Source organism: Dermacentor silvarum, chromosome 4, assembly GCF_013339745.2.
Source record: "Dermacentor silvarum isolate Dsil-2018 chromosome 4, BIME_Dsil_1.4, whole genome shotgun sequence".
Classification (NCBI taxonomy): domain Eukaryota; kingdom Metazoa; phylum Arthropoda; class Arachnida; order Ixodida; family Ixodidae; genus Dermacentor; species Dermacentor silvarum.
The window spans coordinates 119987235-120002051 of NC_051157.2; positions in this window are offsets into that span (position 1 = coordinate 119987235).

Genomic DNA, 14817 nt, shown 5'->3' on the forward strand with positions numbered 1-14817 from the left:
GCGCCGGTACCCAGATGAGCTCGATTCTTCTAGGAGGGGGTCTCGAAGAATTGAGAATTCGGAGGGCTGGCTCATCTAGCCTGCCCTTTGAGAAGTTCCGAATCGCTGTTTTCGAATCACTAAAGATTAATGTGGCAGTTGTGGAGGAGGTAGCGAGGGCGATGGCAGCTTCTTCTGCCTCCAATGAGGCGTGAGCTTTCGTTGTTCCTGCTGCTATTCGAGTTAGCATGTTAGAGACGACGCTTAGCGCGAAGGCTCTATGTTGAGTGTATTGGGCGGCATCTACATATACCGCTCCGGTGTTGTGTAGATGGAGCTTGTGTGGGGCTTTTGTTCGGTCAGGGCACGCAAGAGGCCATGATGTCTCAAATGCAGACATCGCGATGATGTCACGATGTCTGCATCAAATTCGGCGGCGGTGGGAATCGAACCCACAGCCTCCCGCAGCCGTGGCCTAGTGGTAGAACGCCCGCCTCGGCTGCGGGAGGCTGTGGGTTCGATTCCCACCGCTGCCGGGCACCCACTGGTTCAAATGGGTACAAGTGTGCCCCGGCCTGGCGTTCGGCTTCCTTCAGGGGTGATACGCTTGAGAAAGGAGCCTGCGCCCTGAATTCCCGTCGAAACCAACGTGAGCACGGAAAAAAAGTGGGGAGAAAAGCGTCGAGAGAATAGACTCACCCTTTATTTAATATTTGAGCCTTATATACAACCTACGAATGGGTCGACTCTAGATCTCGTAGGGTGGTCGTGAGCTTGTGACCTTCGGCGACTCTCAAAGCCCAGCCCACCAGCTGCTTTTGCGCAGCCGGGTCGGAGCTGGACACCACGATCTCCCATCTCTCTAGGCCTGTTAATTGCCTATCGGGTGGTGGTTGGAGCTCAGAGCAAATGTAGCATAGAATATGATGAAAGCCTGCTCTGGGGGCACCGCATATGCTTAGGGTGCATTCCGATGAATAGAAGCCTGGGTGTATGCTAAGTGAGTTGGGGATATGAATGTATGTGATTGGAGCTGCCTCCAGGTCACTTAATTGTTCGAATTTGGTTCGGCTTCCCTGAAGGAAGCCGAACGCCAGGCCGGGGCACACTTGTACCCATTTTAACCAGTGGGTGCCGGGCGGCGGTGGGAATCGAACCCACAGCCTCCCGCAGCCGAGGCGGGCGTTCTACCACTAGGCCACGGCTGCGGTAGAACCCACAGAATGGAGACATAAAATGATGTCTCCGAGCTTGGTGATGGACCGGGTGTACATTTTTAGGGAACGGATGAATCGTGAGAAGATCCTGCACTTTTCTGGGGCTGGGATACGTATGGCGTACTGATATCGTGGGGTTGAGCCCCAAGGTTGTGAGAATGTACCGGCCTGTGTCGGTGGAAGAGAGCTAGGCGTTCAACCTGTGCCGTCTTGTGAGCTTCCACGAGTTCGTCCAGTGTATTGTGCACTCCCATGAGGAGTAAGCGTGCATTGGACGTATGTCGTGGTAGCTTGAGTGCTGTCTTGTATGCTTGCCCGATTAAGACGTTAATTTTTTCTTCCTCTATCTTCGCGAGGTAGAGGTAGGGAAGGGAGTACACCACCCGACTGATGACGAACGCCTGGACCAGCCTGCGGAGGTCATGTTCTCGCATGCCTCTATGCCGATTGGCGATGCGTGTGATCAAGCGCATGGTTTGATGTACCGTGTTGATGAGCTTCTTCATGGTAGACGTGTTCTTACCATTGTTTTGGATTATGAGTCCCAGAATCCGCACCTGGTCTACTTCTGGAATGAGGTGGTTGTCGAGGAGGATTTCAATTTTCGGTGGAGGTCTCATGTCTGTGTGACATTTGGGGGGATGTAGAACTAGGAGTTCAGATTTGGTTGTAGAGCAAGCTAGGCCTACTGCTTCAGCTTGTTCCGCCACTATATTGGCTCCTGCCTGGAGTGTCTCCTTCATTTCCCCTGGATTACCTATGGTTGTAAATAGAGTAATGTCGTCGGCATAGATTGAGTAGGATAAGTTCGGTACCTGTGCCAGCGCCTTAGCCATGGGCGCTGGCACAGAAATATTAAACAGTAATATTAAACAGCAAGGGAGTGAGAACCGAACCTTGCGGTGTTCCTCTGCTGCCTAGTGGAAATGAGTCTGAGGAGAGTTGTCCAAGAGACAGCTCTGCTGTACGGTGACTGAGAAATGCCGAGATGTAGGTATGTGTGTGGCTGCCAACATTCAGGTTGGATAGAGCGTCCAGGATTGCCGAATGTTGCACGTTATCAAAGGCTTTCTTTGGTGAGGTCGAGTGCAAGAATAGCCCTCATGCGTTTGGCATGACGGGGTGGAGGGTTTCCTCTGAAAGTTGCAGCATTACATCCTGTGTGACCAGGTGGCTGCGGAAGCCAATCATGGTGTGTGGGAACAGATCATGTTCTTGCATGTGTTCTTGTAGTCTGTGAAGGATCACGTGTTCAAACAGTTTCCCCAAGCAGGAGGTCAGGGAAATTGGTCGGAGATTTTTTAGGTCTAATGGTTTGCCGGGTTTTGGAATGAACGTGACTTTTGCATGCGTCCATTGTGTTGGGAGTTCCCCTTCAGACCAGCACTCGTTGAAGAGGGACGTGACTGCCTGGATGGAACGGTCATCCAAGTTTCTAAGCAGTTTGTTAGTTATTTTGTCTGCGCCGGGCGCAGATGTCGTTCGGAGTTTGTGCATGCCCGCCCTGACTTCCCATGGTGAGATGTCCTCATCTAATGCGGGGTTGGGCAGGCCTGTGTAGTCGGGTGGGTGTGTCCTGTCTGTAGTGGTGAGGTATTGCGTCCTTAAGTTGTTGAGGAGTTCTTGGTCGTGCATAGGGAGCTTATGCAGGATGCTGTGGATGTTCTTTCTTTGAGTTGTTTTTGTGGGGTCGGGATCGAGCAGGCAACGAAGGAAGGTCCAAATATCCTTGAGCCGTAGATTTCCACTCATTCGGTCACATAGCTGGTGCCATTGCTGTTGAGCTAGATGCCCTGCGTGAGCCTCTATTTGTTTAATTAGTGCTGCGATCTTCTGCTTGAGGGATATGTTGTGTTTGTTAGCGAGCCATCGTTTCTGTATGCTAGCATGCGCCTCTTATAGGTGTAATATGTGGCTGTCCACAACGTCTGTGTCGGGCGGGGTGGGTTTCTGTGATGTAGCTTTTTGCACGTCCTGGGTTAAGGTATGTAGCCATGAGTCCAAGTCTGCTATTGATTCAGGAGCTGAGGTTCTGATATTACGGAATTTGTCCCAGTCCACAATTTCAGCCGTACGTTTAGATTGTTGTGCTAGGTTTTGAGTAGGAATTTCCGAGCTGATAATAAAATGGTCACTACCCAGCGATGTGTGGGTGTTGGACCACTTGCTGTGGTTGATGTTCTTCGTAAGGGTTAGATCTGGGCTAGTTTTCAGCTGGATACTGTTACCTATGCGTGTGGGGTGATCAAGGTCGTTGATAAGTGAGAGGCCTTCATTCTGAATGAAGGTCCACAGTGTAGTGCCTTTTCTATACAGTTCTTCTTATACCCACAGCTTGTGTGGTTGGCATTAGTCTCCCACCACAACTAGGGCTTGCCTGCCGCTGATGTCTAAAGTTTTTCGATGCCTCGCGATCAGCGGGCCTGCATGACTTTTGGGTGGACTGTAGACGTTAAGGATGAACAAACTCCGCCCCTGCCGAGTTCTCGGTAGGAGTTCTACCACGTGTCCATCCAGCTCGCCCACGCCCAAGGGGTGTTGTATGGCCGTGTAGTTGAGGCGTTTGCTGTGATGTTGGCTCATGCGGGATGTAGTTCCGTAGTTTGACTTTGCATTGTGTTTCCTGTAGCGCGATGACTGTGGGGAGTTGACTGTCTGGTAGTGTTTGCAAGTGAAGCTGAACGTTGTTCCGTTTAGCCAGCTCCTGCAGTTCCACTGCCACACTTGGATTACGTTACGGCGTGCAGCCATGTTTTACTAGGGGAGGGGTTGTTCAGCCGTAGCCGAGCCTGACGGTTTGGTGAATAGGAACCCATTTAGTTGGGTCTGCATTTGAGACATCGTGGCCTCTTGCGTGCCCTGACGCTGTTCGAGCGCTGCCAAACGGTTGGAAATGTTCGTCATCCATGCCGTGTTGTCTTTCTGCATCGCAATGAGGTTTGCCTGCATACTTTGGATAGCGGTGGTGATGGCGGTGAGGGAATCAGTCTCCATTGGAAGTGCGGCCTCTGATTCTGACTGTGCTTTCCTTTTTTGCGGGGGGCTTGTGACTGGCGATGCTGCGCTTGATGAGGACGCTGACGGCGGGGGTGGGGGGGGAGGATAGCAGCTTTACAGACCTGAGGCTCCATTTGTGTTTGGACTGCGGCGCTTTCCGCGTATTTGAGAGATAGATCTCGCTTTAGGAGAAGTTGGAGTTGTTTAAGTTCAGCTATTTCCTGACTTTGTTGTAGTAGTTGTGCTCTGAGCTCAGCATTTTCTTTAGCTAGTGAGGGTGATTGCGGTTTCCAGCTCACCTGTTTTTCGGCGGGCTGGTCTTTGCGGCCGGGGAGTGGAGGAAACGAAGATGAACGGCTTCTTGTTCTGCCTTTTTGGGCTGTGGATCTTGATATGGACCTGGATGGGGAGCCGCTGTTTGTCTTTGAGCTGGATCGAAACTTGCTGCGGGAGTCGTGCGGGTTCGATGCCTCGGGGGGAGGGGGGGGGGGGTCGCTGGTGGTCGAGGGGGGCTGTTGGTGGTTAGCCGGCTTGGCTTGGGGTTGCCTGCCCTCTCGAAGCGCACTTTACAGTTTTTTGAGCCCGCGAAGTGGGGCCCGTTGCAGAGGATACATTTTGTTTCAGCACACGGGTTAGTCGATGATTTGATGTGCTTCTCCATACCTGTGACATTTGTGAGAGAGTGGAAGGGGGCAAACGTCCGCACGGTGCCCGGGCTTCCGGCAGTTGAAGCGCGCTTCCATCTTCACTTTGAAGGGGTGGCACATATACACTGCTCTGTAGAAGGTGAGCTGTTTGGGTAGCACACGAGTGTTCACGAATGTGATCAAGATCGACTTCGTGTTACCGAGTGGGAGAGCGTCCGTGATGGTGAAGTTCGGACTGCGATTCATGGTAGTGAGATCTCGAAAGACGTCTTCTTGCGACTGATTGTAAATCGCGTTGTAAAGAATGCCCCTCAAGGCATCATCCGGTGCTGCAATATACGCGCGCACTGGGTACTGTTGGTCTTGGATTTGAAGCACTTGTGTACTCACGTAGCGCTTGGCCCGATCTTCGCATGGCGTGCTCATGGTGAAAGAGTTGTTATGTGGGTTCAATCGGAGCCGATCATGAAGCCGAGCTTCCCGATAGTTGATTTGCGCAGCGCCGCAGATCAGGGGGAGCAGCATGCCCCCATGGCATTGGCGGATGTCGAGACCTCCTCTCGGACGAAATATCACCTTTAGGTCCGTGGTTAGAAGTTTAGGAGTGGAGCGTGTCGTTTAGGTTTCAGAAAGGGAGGCTTGCCTGCTTGGATTGACTGCGGTTCGGCAAGATCCTTGGGTTGTCGAAGTTGGATGGCCAGGAGCGGCTCCGGAGTCTCGATTCGAAGAGTTGGGTATGCCATCTTGCGTGCGTTGATGGCGCACGTTTCCACTGCGGGCCGTTAGCAAATTCTTGTGGGGAAATTTCATCACGCTCAACACGGTACGCCATGACGTCGAGCGGTAGGCTGAGGTCTAACCGGCGTCCGCGGCGGCGAGGTGAGACGCGTTAGGCCCAAGTAGGCTTAGCGTAGCGCCGCCCGCCTCGGAGAGAAAAAGGCTGCTCTGACGTAAATAATGATCGAAAAGTCTCGATAAATGGTGCGTACGGGTGCAGAACACCTTCACTGACCGTTTACAGCCGTCTTCAGGTCATTTCCAGTCGAAATTTCAGCGTAGGGAGTCAGGAAAAACTGAGCCGTTGTGAGGCAGCGTCCGCTCAGCTCAGCGGTCGACGGTGGCGCCCGTCGAGTGGGACGATCGGCTGGGGCGGCCCCTGTAGCAGGTTCAGAACTTCTGTACCGGCAAGTACAGACTGGAACCCTTCTTACTCCCTTCTTCGTGCAGCGTTTCCGCAGGAAGACCGCGAGGGTCTTCCTGCGGTGGTCAGCCCGGATGCCTGCAGCACCCGGGCTGACCTCGAACATCTAATCTGGGACTGCCCACTGTATTCTGGCCCCAGAGAAAGGGTCCTTGCTTCGTTCCCAAAGTAACAGCCACCAAACTTCGCACAAAACCTGCGCACTACCGAGGCGCAGCGCCGCTGCGGCCGTCACCGAGCTAGCTATGGCGGTCGCTACGCGAATTTCTTGGATGATTCTGAGGCTCTTGAGCGTACAGTCGAAAACATCAGCCCCCACGATGCAGATTAAGTCTCCCCTATAACTGCTGTCTTCATTTTTTTTTTCGCTTCCGTCCCTACCTAACCGATTCACTGCAGCCCTTTACGGACAGTGTGAATGAAAACGTATAAGCAACAACCAACGTGTGCTCACTGATTCGTCCGTGAGCGCCGAAAACGCACTGCAGGAAAGCCAAATTGCACAATGGAACTATCTGCGCACACAATCGTAGAACACTACAGTTTACATTCGCAGTTGTACCGATAAGAACAATTGGAACTGCGACTCCACGCTATCCATATGAATTGTATATATCTACATTGCATTACGCTCGTCACGCAATGCATTCCGGACCGTTACCATGAGAAGGCTGAGGGTGCAGTGCACGGCAGAAGAGGCTGCGATCGTGCCCGTAAGGCCGATCCCGTGCATGTATCGACAACGGCATGCAGTCCGCGAAAGCGAGAGAGTGTGCCTGTAATCAACGGCTACATGATTTAAAATAAAGGCTATGCAACTTAACGAAATGTGTCTTCATTCCACTGCAACGTTCAAAAAATACAATCCTAAACAAGCAATCAAATCACATACGCGTCGCATCGGGTCGCTCAGCATTTCTTAGGTTCGTCGTGGTCGTTGGCTTTGGACTTTTAATTTGATTCAGTTTGCATTGGCGAAAGCTTCGCGTTCAACCATCTGTCTTTAAGAAATGGGCTTTGATTTTATTTAGAACATCATCCGAGGAGTTCAAGGGCAAAGGCTATACTTTGCTATCGCTATCATGGAATAGCAAAGTTCTGAACTGCCAGTATTAGACAGTTATGGTAGAACGTACACTATACGCTATATTAGAGCGTACGCTAAGCAGCACAAGTTTTAGTTGGCCTGCGAGATCTTTCGATCTCACTGACATTGTAATGTACTTAGGGTGTCTCGATGCCAGCGCCGCCGGGCATCGAGGCACCCTAATTGTACTTACATCGATAGGTGGCGCTGAACCCAGGTCGAGGCCTCCCACCACCCGGCTGACGAAACGTCGGGCATAATTGTGGGCAGCCTCATTTCCTAGGTCCGAGGAATATACCAGGACCCAGATGATTTGAGCCTGGCGATCAGGTGGTTGATATTTATTTAGAATTCGCAGGACCGGTTTCTGGATTTTGCCATTGGCAAAGTTTCTAACTGCAGTTTTGGAGTCGCTAAAAATAATTTTCGCAGTGGTGCCATTTATAGCCAGAGCTATAGCTGCCTCTTGCAACAACTGTTATTGCGGAGTTGGCCTGACTTTGATTGTTAACTAGGCCTATAGAGAAGGCATTTCGACTTGAGTATTCCGCAACGTCGACGTGGACTATATCATGCAGGCCCGAGTAGTGGTTTATGTATAGCTTTAGCTCTTGCTCTCCTTCTGTCATTGTGATGTTCAGGATGCATTTTTTGGGGGGTATTGGGTCTATCCTTAAGTTGCTGTGGTATGTTAGGGGAAGTTTACATATTGAGGTGTGTATGTGGATCCATATCAGATCCCCAGATCCTCCAATACGTGCCTTCCTATTTCACTTTGGATATCCTCTCCAGCTGGGCTAGTCTGTGTGCCTCGGCCAGCTCCTCTAGGGTATTGTGAATTCCCAATTCTAGGAGCTTCTCATTACCCGTATATCTAGGGAGGTGAAGGGCTGATTTGTATGATTGTCTAATTAGGCAATCGATTTTGTTATTTTCAGCTGGGTAGAGGGGCAGGTAAGTAAGGGAATATATTGTGCGGCTCAGGACGAAGGCTTGGACAAGTTGCCTGAGATCCGCTTCCTTCATGCCTCTATGCTTGTTTGCTACTCGCTTAATTAGCCCGTTTGGCTAACGCACCATATGATTTTGCTCAGGGTGACTGCGCTCTTTCCGTTGTTTTTGTACGTACATGCGCAGGATTCTAAGGGTCTGCACTTCTTGGACGTATGTGCCATTTACCATAACCTGGATGTCCGGGTGAGGTGTTTTTGCTTGTGGTTGAACCCTTATAATCAGAAGTGCTGACTTTTAGGGGGAGCATGATAGGCCTATTTGATTCGCATGATATAAAACTCGGTCTGCTCCTGCTTGTAGCGTTTCCTATATTTCACTTCAGGTATTAGACCAGAGGGCGATATCGTCAGCGTATAGTGAGTGTCTTAAACCAGCGATTGTGTTAAGTGCGGTAGCTAGCGGTATAAGAGAGATGTTAAATAGGAAAGGTTATAGTACTCATCCCTGTGGGGTTCCTTTGCTGCGAAGTTGCAATGTGGAAGATGCGACGGAGCCTAGATGGAGTTCGACAGTGACTGGGGGAAGTCTGAGTTTTCACTGTGTTCAGCTCCAGGCGTCTTTCCCTAAAACGCTCCAGAATCCGTTATTGGTGCCTCGGTGCGCTAAATGACCTGTAACGCGTTGAATGGTCCCCGTCTGATGCGATAAAAGCGATCTGATAGCGAATTCACCAAATGCATAGCACTAGACGCGAATTGCTTACGGCAAGTCTGGGCAAGTACACTTTGAAATTGTATCATGATACAGATACAAGATACAGAGATGATAAATATTTGAGACACAGATAGAGGATAATAGCGTATTAATTGTATCCAATGTATACTCATCAGTTGATCTCAACATAATTCGAGACATTATAGAGTTTGTTCCGCGATATAGCTACTGTTATGGGTCCCTGCAAATTTATTATAGCTGGTTTGAAAGCTTGTTAATTCTTGGCAACAAAACCAAGTTTTGCTGCCAAAACCATCGCAGTATGTCAGGGACCAGAGAAACAGTGAAGTAGATTTAGCTTGACGTTTACTGCCTGTTTTGCTAAGAACGGTGTATATGCACCACGGTGTGGTACGCGCACAGCTGGGGACGTATTCTGCATGGGGCGATCACTTTCGGCCTTTCGATCACTATCGCCTCGGCCAACAGGCGCGCGCTGATTGACTGGTTGAGCAAAAACGGAAGAGCTGATTGGCTGGTTGATCACTCCGTCACGCGAAGGCGTTATAAAGTTTCGCGGACAGTGATCGTGCTCAGCAAGGACTCTAATGTGCCTTGGCTCCGGTAGAGCCACTCGAGCGGAGCATGACGATGTGTTCGCTTGGGTTTGTCGCTTTTGCAGCCAAACGCATTGCGTGTCACTGGCAACCTTCCAGCACGGGGAAAGGGAAAAAAAAGAACTTATTTATAGGTGGGAGCATGACGCCAGACTGCTGGCCTCGCCCAGCCAACCTCCAGCTAAAAGTAACCGATGTTTTAAAAATGACAGTGTGTGCTAGGGGGCTTAAACCGACTCAGTGGTGTTTGAGAATCGCGTTTTCCTTCTCTCTCTTTCATTCACAGCGAGGATCTCGAATCTGGCAGCCTTGATGTCATTAGTTAGCAGGCGAGAGTTTATTAGCCGCGTGCCTGCTCTCCTATGTTCACCTGTTATGTGACGCGATCTGGCAAAAAAAGGGTGTCCCACATCCGTCCACCATGGCTTTGAGTGGCGCTCGGTAACACTCATAGGGTTAGATCTATAGCAAAAGTAAATACCCAAGTTACTGAAAGGATTCATAGCCGTCGCCGCAGCACAATTGGCAGTGCAACGCACGCGTAATGCGGAGGTCATGGGTTCGGCTCCCACCGGCGGCAAGTTAACTTTTATTTGCCTTTTCTTTATTATTTTCTACATTTCAATTTCAACCACAGCTAATTTCCCCGATGCTTTCTTTGGTTTCATTGTCTGTTGGCTTTGTATATATATATATGAACGAGAAGAAAGGGAACCGAGGGGCCCGATTTTTATTAATCATATCATAAGAAGCCAACACACAATGACACCAAGGACAACACAGGGGAAATCACTTGTACTAATTCAATGAAATAATTAAATGAAATTAAATAGTTAATTTATCATTTTCTTTAGTTGGATTAGTGAGTACAAGTGATTTCCCCTATGTTGTCCTTGGTGTCATTGTGTGTTGGCTTCTTATGGTATATATATATATATATATATATATATATATATATATATATATATATATAGCTCCTTGAAGAGGAAGGACGAGTGTCGAGTGAGCTCCTGAAAAACACCTTGTAATGTGGTAAACGCGGTTTCAATCATAGATCCGGGACATCAAAGAGGCGCGACGTAATGTTAACGCATTTCTCTCGCATTTACCGCTAAATCTCCACTAAATTTGTTCTGACTAGGCTTCGAGATTTTCAGCGTGACGCTCTCTCTTAGTATTTTTTCCTTCTCCCACGCCTTCTATAGCTGCCTTGATTCGTGCTACCAGCGCGATAGAAACGTGATACAAAGACGAGGGGAAGACAGCACAAACGCTGGAGAAGGCGCAGCGCCGCTTACGGTTCTAAACCTCGACGCGTGGCCCGCGCGTGTGCCGTTGATACTAGGAATGCATGACGGCAATGGCGCCAACAGTGCCAACGCGACTCGAGTGTCCGTATCGCAATAAAAGCAGCGCAGAACACCTTCGACTAGTGGTATACACGGCGACATACAAAACACGCGCCAAAAGAAATTTGTGTTATAAGTTCGTTCATTCTCCGATAGATGGCAAAAGCATACTCATCGCGACAAAAGATGGACGTCGCGCGATGTTTCATGCGAAAGGAATGCTTAAAATATCCCCAATACCCGCTCCTTTGCACTCCTTGCTGTAGATTATTAGAAGTTTCGTTCATGCTGCTGACTGTCGCGGCCCCGTGATGTGTCCAATATCGTGGCGCAGGGCACACTGCGGTGGCAAGGGTCTAATACGCTTTGCGTAATGGCAGTCCCCCCCCCCCCCCCCCCCTCTAAAAAAATACAGTTAGCTTCGCCGCAGTACAATTTTGTTATGCAGTGAAGCATACTGAAAGTATTGCGGTGAAATATATATTCCGTGCAGTGAAGCATACCAAGAGTGGAAGGGTACTATAAAAATAGGCTCCGTTATGGTCGACAAACAAGGGCTTCATTCGCCACAGCCACGTCAGAAAAAAAAAACTTTGAAGGCCTGCGAGTACAGTTATTAGCAATCTCGGTGCTCGTAATGTGACTCGAGACGGCGCGTTCTCGCCTGTATAAGGGTGATGGTATGATAAAGCTTTATTGAGAGAGGGATGGCTCATCGGTCTGTTAAGGGTAATGGAGTTGCGGAATTGGGAGATGAGGACAGGGCCAGCCACCGAGGAATGCTTATTCCGCAGCAAAGGCGAACAGCGCTCGCAGGACACTGTCGGCCTCCGCCGAGGGACGGATCCACTCCTCGAAGCTGCAGGGCCAATTGCCCCCGGTGCTTTCGTCGGAGGGCTGCATACTTTGGGCATTCCCACAGCAAGTGCCTGATGGTTGGCGCAGCTGCCGTTTTACACGCTGGGCAACTTCTTTGTATAGGTGGTAGCTCTTCCGCAGTGTTGCTCGGAAGGCGTCTTCTTCTCTTGTGGGCACGCCAGCGTGCAAATACATCCGGCACCAGTGCAGTACCGGTTGTTGTGCCATAGCACCTGCCATCATCGCCACCCGTCCCTCTGGGTCCTGCCGACTAGTCGCCAACGGGAGGCGGCGACACAATACGGCGGGGGGGGGGGGGGGGGGGACCTCGGCAACTGCCCCGTCTGTGTCCTGCCGACGTGCAAGCAGCCCCGGCCATCATCGCCACCCGTCCCTCGGGGTCCTGTCGACGAGTCGCCAGGGGGACGCGACGACACAATGCGACGCGAGTGACGTCAGCAACCGTCCCCTCTTCCTCCTGTCGACGAGGAGCCGCCGCCAAGGGGATTTAAGGAGGAACCTGCCCATTGTTAAGCGAGAGAGTCGCCACCGGCCGCCCCGTCGGTCTGGTGCGCTCTTACCAGCTCTTACTGCTTTGACCAGCTATCCCCAGCTAATGGCAGCTATTACCAGCTATTACCTGCTATTACTGCTATATCTGTACATATTTGTACATATTGTATAAAGCTTTCGTCTCCTCTTCGCCTCCTTCAAGACTCAGTCTCTCGTCCCCGACCCCGAGTCGCAATAGTGGATGGCAGCTATGGGATTGGCGAACCAGTATCTGAACAGCGGATGGCAAGCTGTGAGATACGAGGACCGAAGACGCCTGCTACACCGCTCGATGGCAGCTACCAGATCGACCGGCGTCAACCACATTGGCTGGGTGAGTGCCCGATGTTTGCTTTTCATGTCGCCAGACCTCTCTAGCACAGGCAGATGTTAGGAGAGTGTTTTGTTTGTTGGTAGGCTATGATTTGAGTGTTTTTTGTTTGGTAGACTGGATTTATGCATTTACCTTCTTTAGACAGTCGATTCTAGTTTGAAGTAAGGGTAAATTTTGTGGGCAGCAACACGAGGAACGAGATCGCGATGGAGGAATTCCAAGTTCAGGACCTCATTCAAATTTGCGAGGAGTTGGGCATTTCCGCCGGCTCCGAAAAAGCAAGGAAAGCGATTCTCGACGTGATGCGAGCAGAGGACGTGACGACCGAGGAAGCCGAAGAGGCTTGGGAAATGATTGTGGAGCGAAAGCTCGAAGCAAAGGAACGCGTTAGACGTGAGAGGCGCGAGTTAGAGGCGAAGGAGCACATAAGTCCCGAGGAAAAGGCAAGGCGAGAGAGCCGTCGACAGAATCAAACATGGAAATGGCGCACAGCACGATATCATCTCCACACCTTCACGGCGGGCGAGAATATGGTTAAATTTCTTGCTGATTTTGAAAAAGTGTGCGAAGGAGAAGGTGTCAACCGAGACCTCTGGTCCGAGCGGTTGATCCTGCTGCTCCCTTGTAGTCTCGCGTGCGTTTTGGAAAGCCTGCTTAATGAGGAGAAGCGGGACTACGATGAAGCTAAGAAGGCTTTATTGAGTCATTTTGATGCTGTAAGTCAGGCCAACTGCCAGGACCAATTTGATAGCCACAATGCCGAGCCTGTCGAGGAGAGACCGCGTATTGAGAAGACTACTAGCTCAGTACGCCAGGGAAATGCTATGGTGCCATTGTTGCACACGCTTATCGACCAGCGGGAACACATTGTTGTGTCGCCGTCTAAAGAAGCCGCTTTGGAAATTGTGGCCGACGACGAAGGCCCGAAAGAAATTCTGCGCCCTTTTGATGACAGCGATACACTCAGGCTAGTCAAGGAGAGACCGCAGGGCAAGCCGGCTAGCTCAGATGGCGTCGGATGCAGTTGTGTTCTGTTAGAAGTACAGACATCTAGCGACGACCACGAGGCTAGCTTGGTTTTGCCGCCCGGAGCTATGTCGTTGCGACGAGAAGGCAGGGCACCTGCGAGTACGAGTGCCGAGACCGCGAGCTTTGCGAGCCGCGCCGAGGGCAAACGACGAAGGCGCAAGCCGAGAAAGTCGGACTCGGGCGGGGATACGGGCCAGGTCAAGCGCTCCAACAGCCAAGCCGTTAGGAAAAAGCGGAGTAGGGTGAACCCGAAGCTTAGGCGGCTGCTGAAATCTAGAATAGGCGTGAGGCGCGTCGCAAGAGAAAGGTTTGCACATGAACTCAGACGTCGCAATGCCGCCAGTTCTTAGTGGTGTCAAGGCATTGTAAGCAGAACAACGTAGCGAAGCGTCGGGTATGCTCGATAGTCTGCTGCAATGGCCTCTCCCTTTCTGGGGGAAAGAAAGGCGACTGCCCAGCGGTCAAAGGGACAGCGCGCACGTGGGTCCGTGAATGCGCCGCTCTCGCAGTATTTGTTGGCCGCGGGTCGAAAGTCGCCGGTGCTTGCAGCTCTTGTTTCTTCTTGTGTCGCGACTGGACTACGCGTAGACCCGAGGATGGGAGACCCTCTCGAGCGCGTCTGAAACGACGTGTTTGCGCACACCTAGCGATTAAGAGCATACCACCTTGAAAGCCGATTTTATTATGTCTTTTTAGTAATAATTTTGTTTTGTTTGTTTCGTTGCGTTAAAGTTCAGTCGCGTGTTGAGCCTATGAAAGGTTGGATGTGCAGAGAAGAGCGCATCTTTTATGCTCTGGTCCCTTTTATTCGCGAGACACCGACATTTTTTAGTTGGTGAATCATTTTACTGAGACCTGATTGCTGAACGCTCAAGTAGAGAAAGCGTCAGTGTTTTCATTTGTTTGTTGTTTTTACGTTAACCTAGGCTAGACAAAGCCTAAATGCTTAATTTAGATTAACTTGTTTTGTATTGTACGCGTTAGTTGTGTCAGTGTATAATTTTGATTCACCTTTGTTTTTTATGTCGTTCGCGTGAGTTTATTTTTTGTTAGAACCGCTTCTGTGCTTTAAAAATGTGGTACTCGTTCGCCGAGTGCATTTAGACAACACTAAGCGGCGGGCTCTTTCGGTTGGCATTTACAGTCAGATGTCATTCCGCGCTTTTGTGAAGTGGCGCCCAAGCGCAAACATTAGCGGCGTTCAGCCTTTGCGTCACGGCTTTCGGGGGCAAAATTAAGGTCATCTTCGGCAACCTTGATCTTTGCCAACCCGCCCGCATTA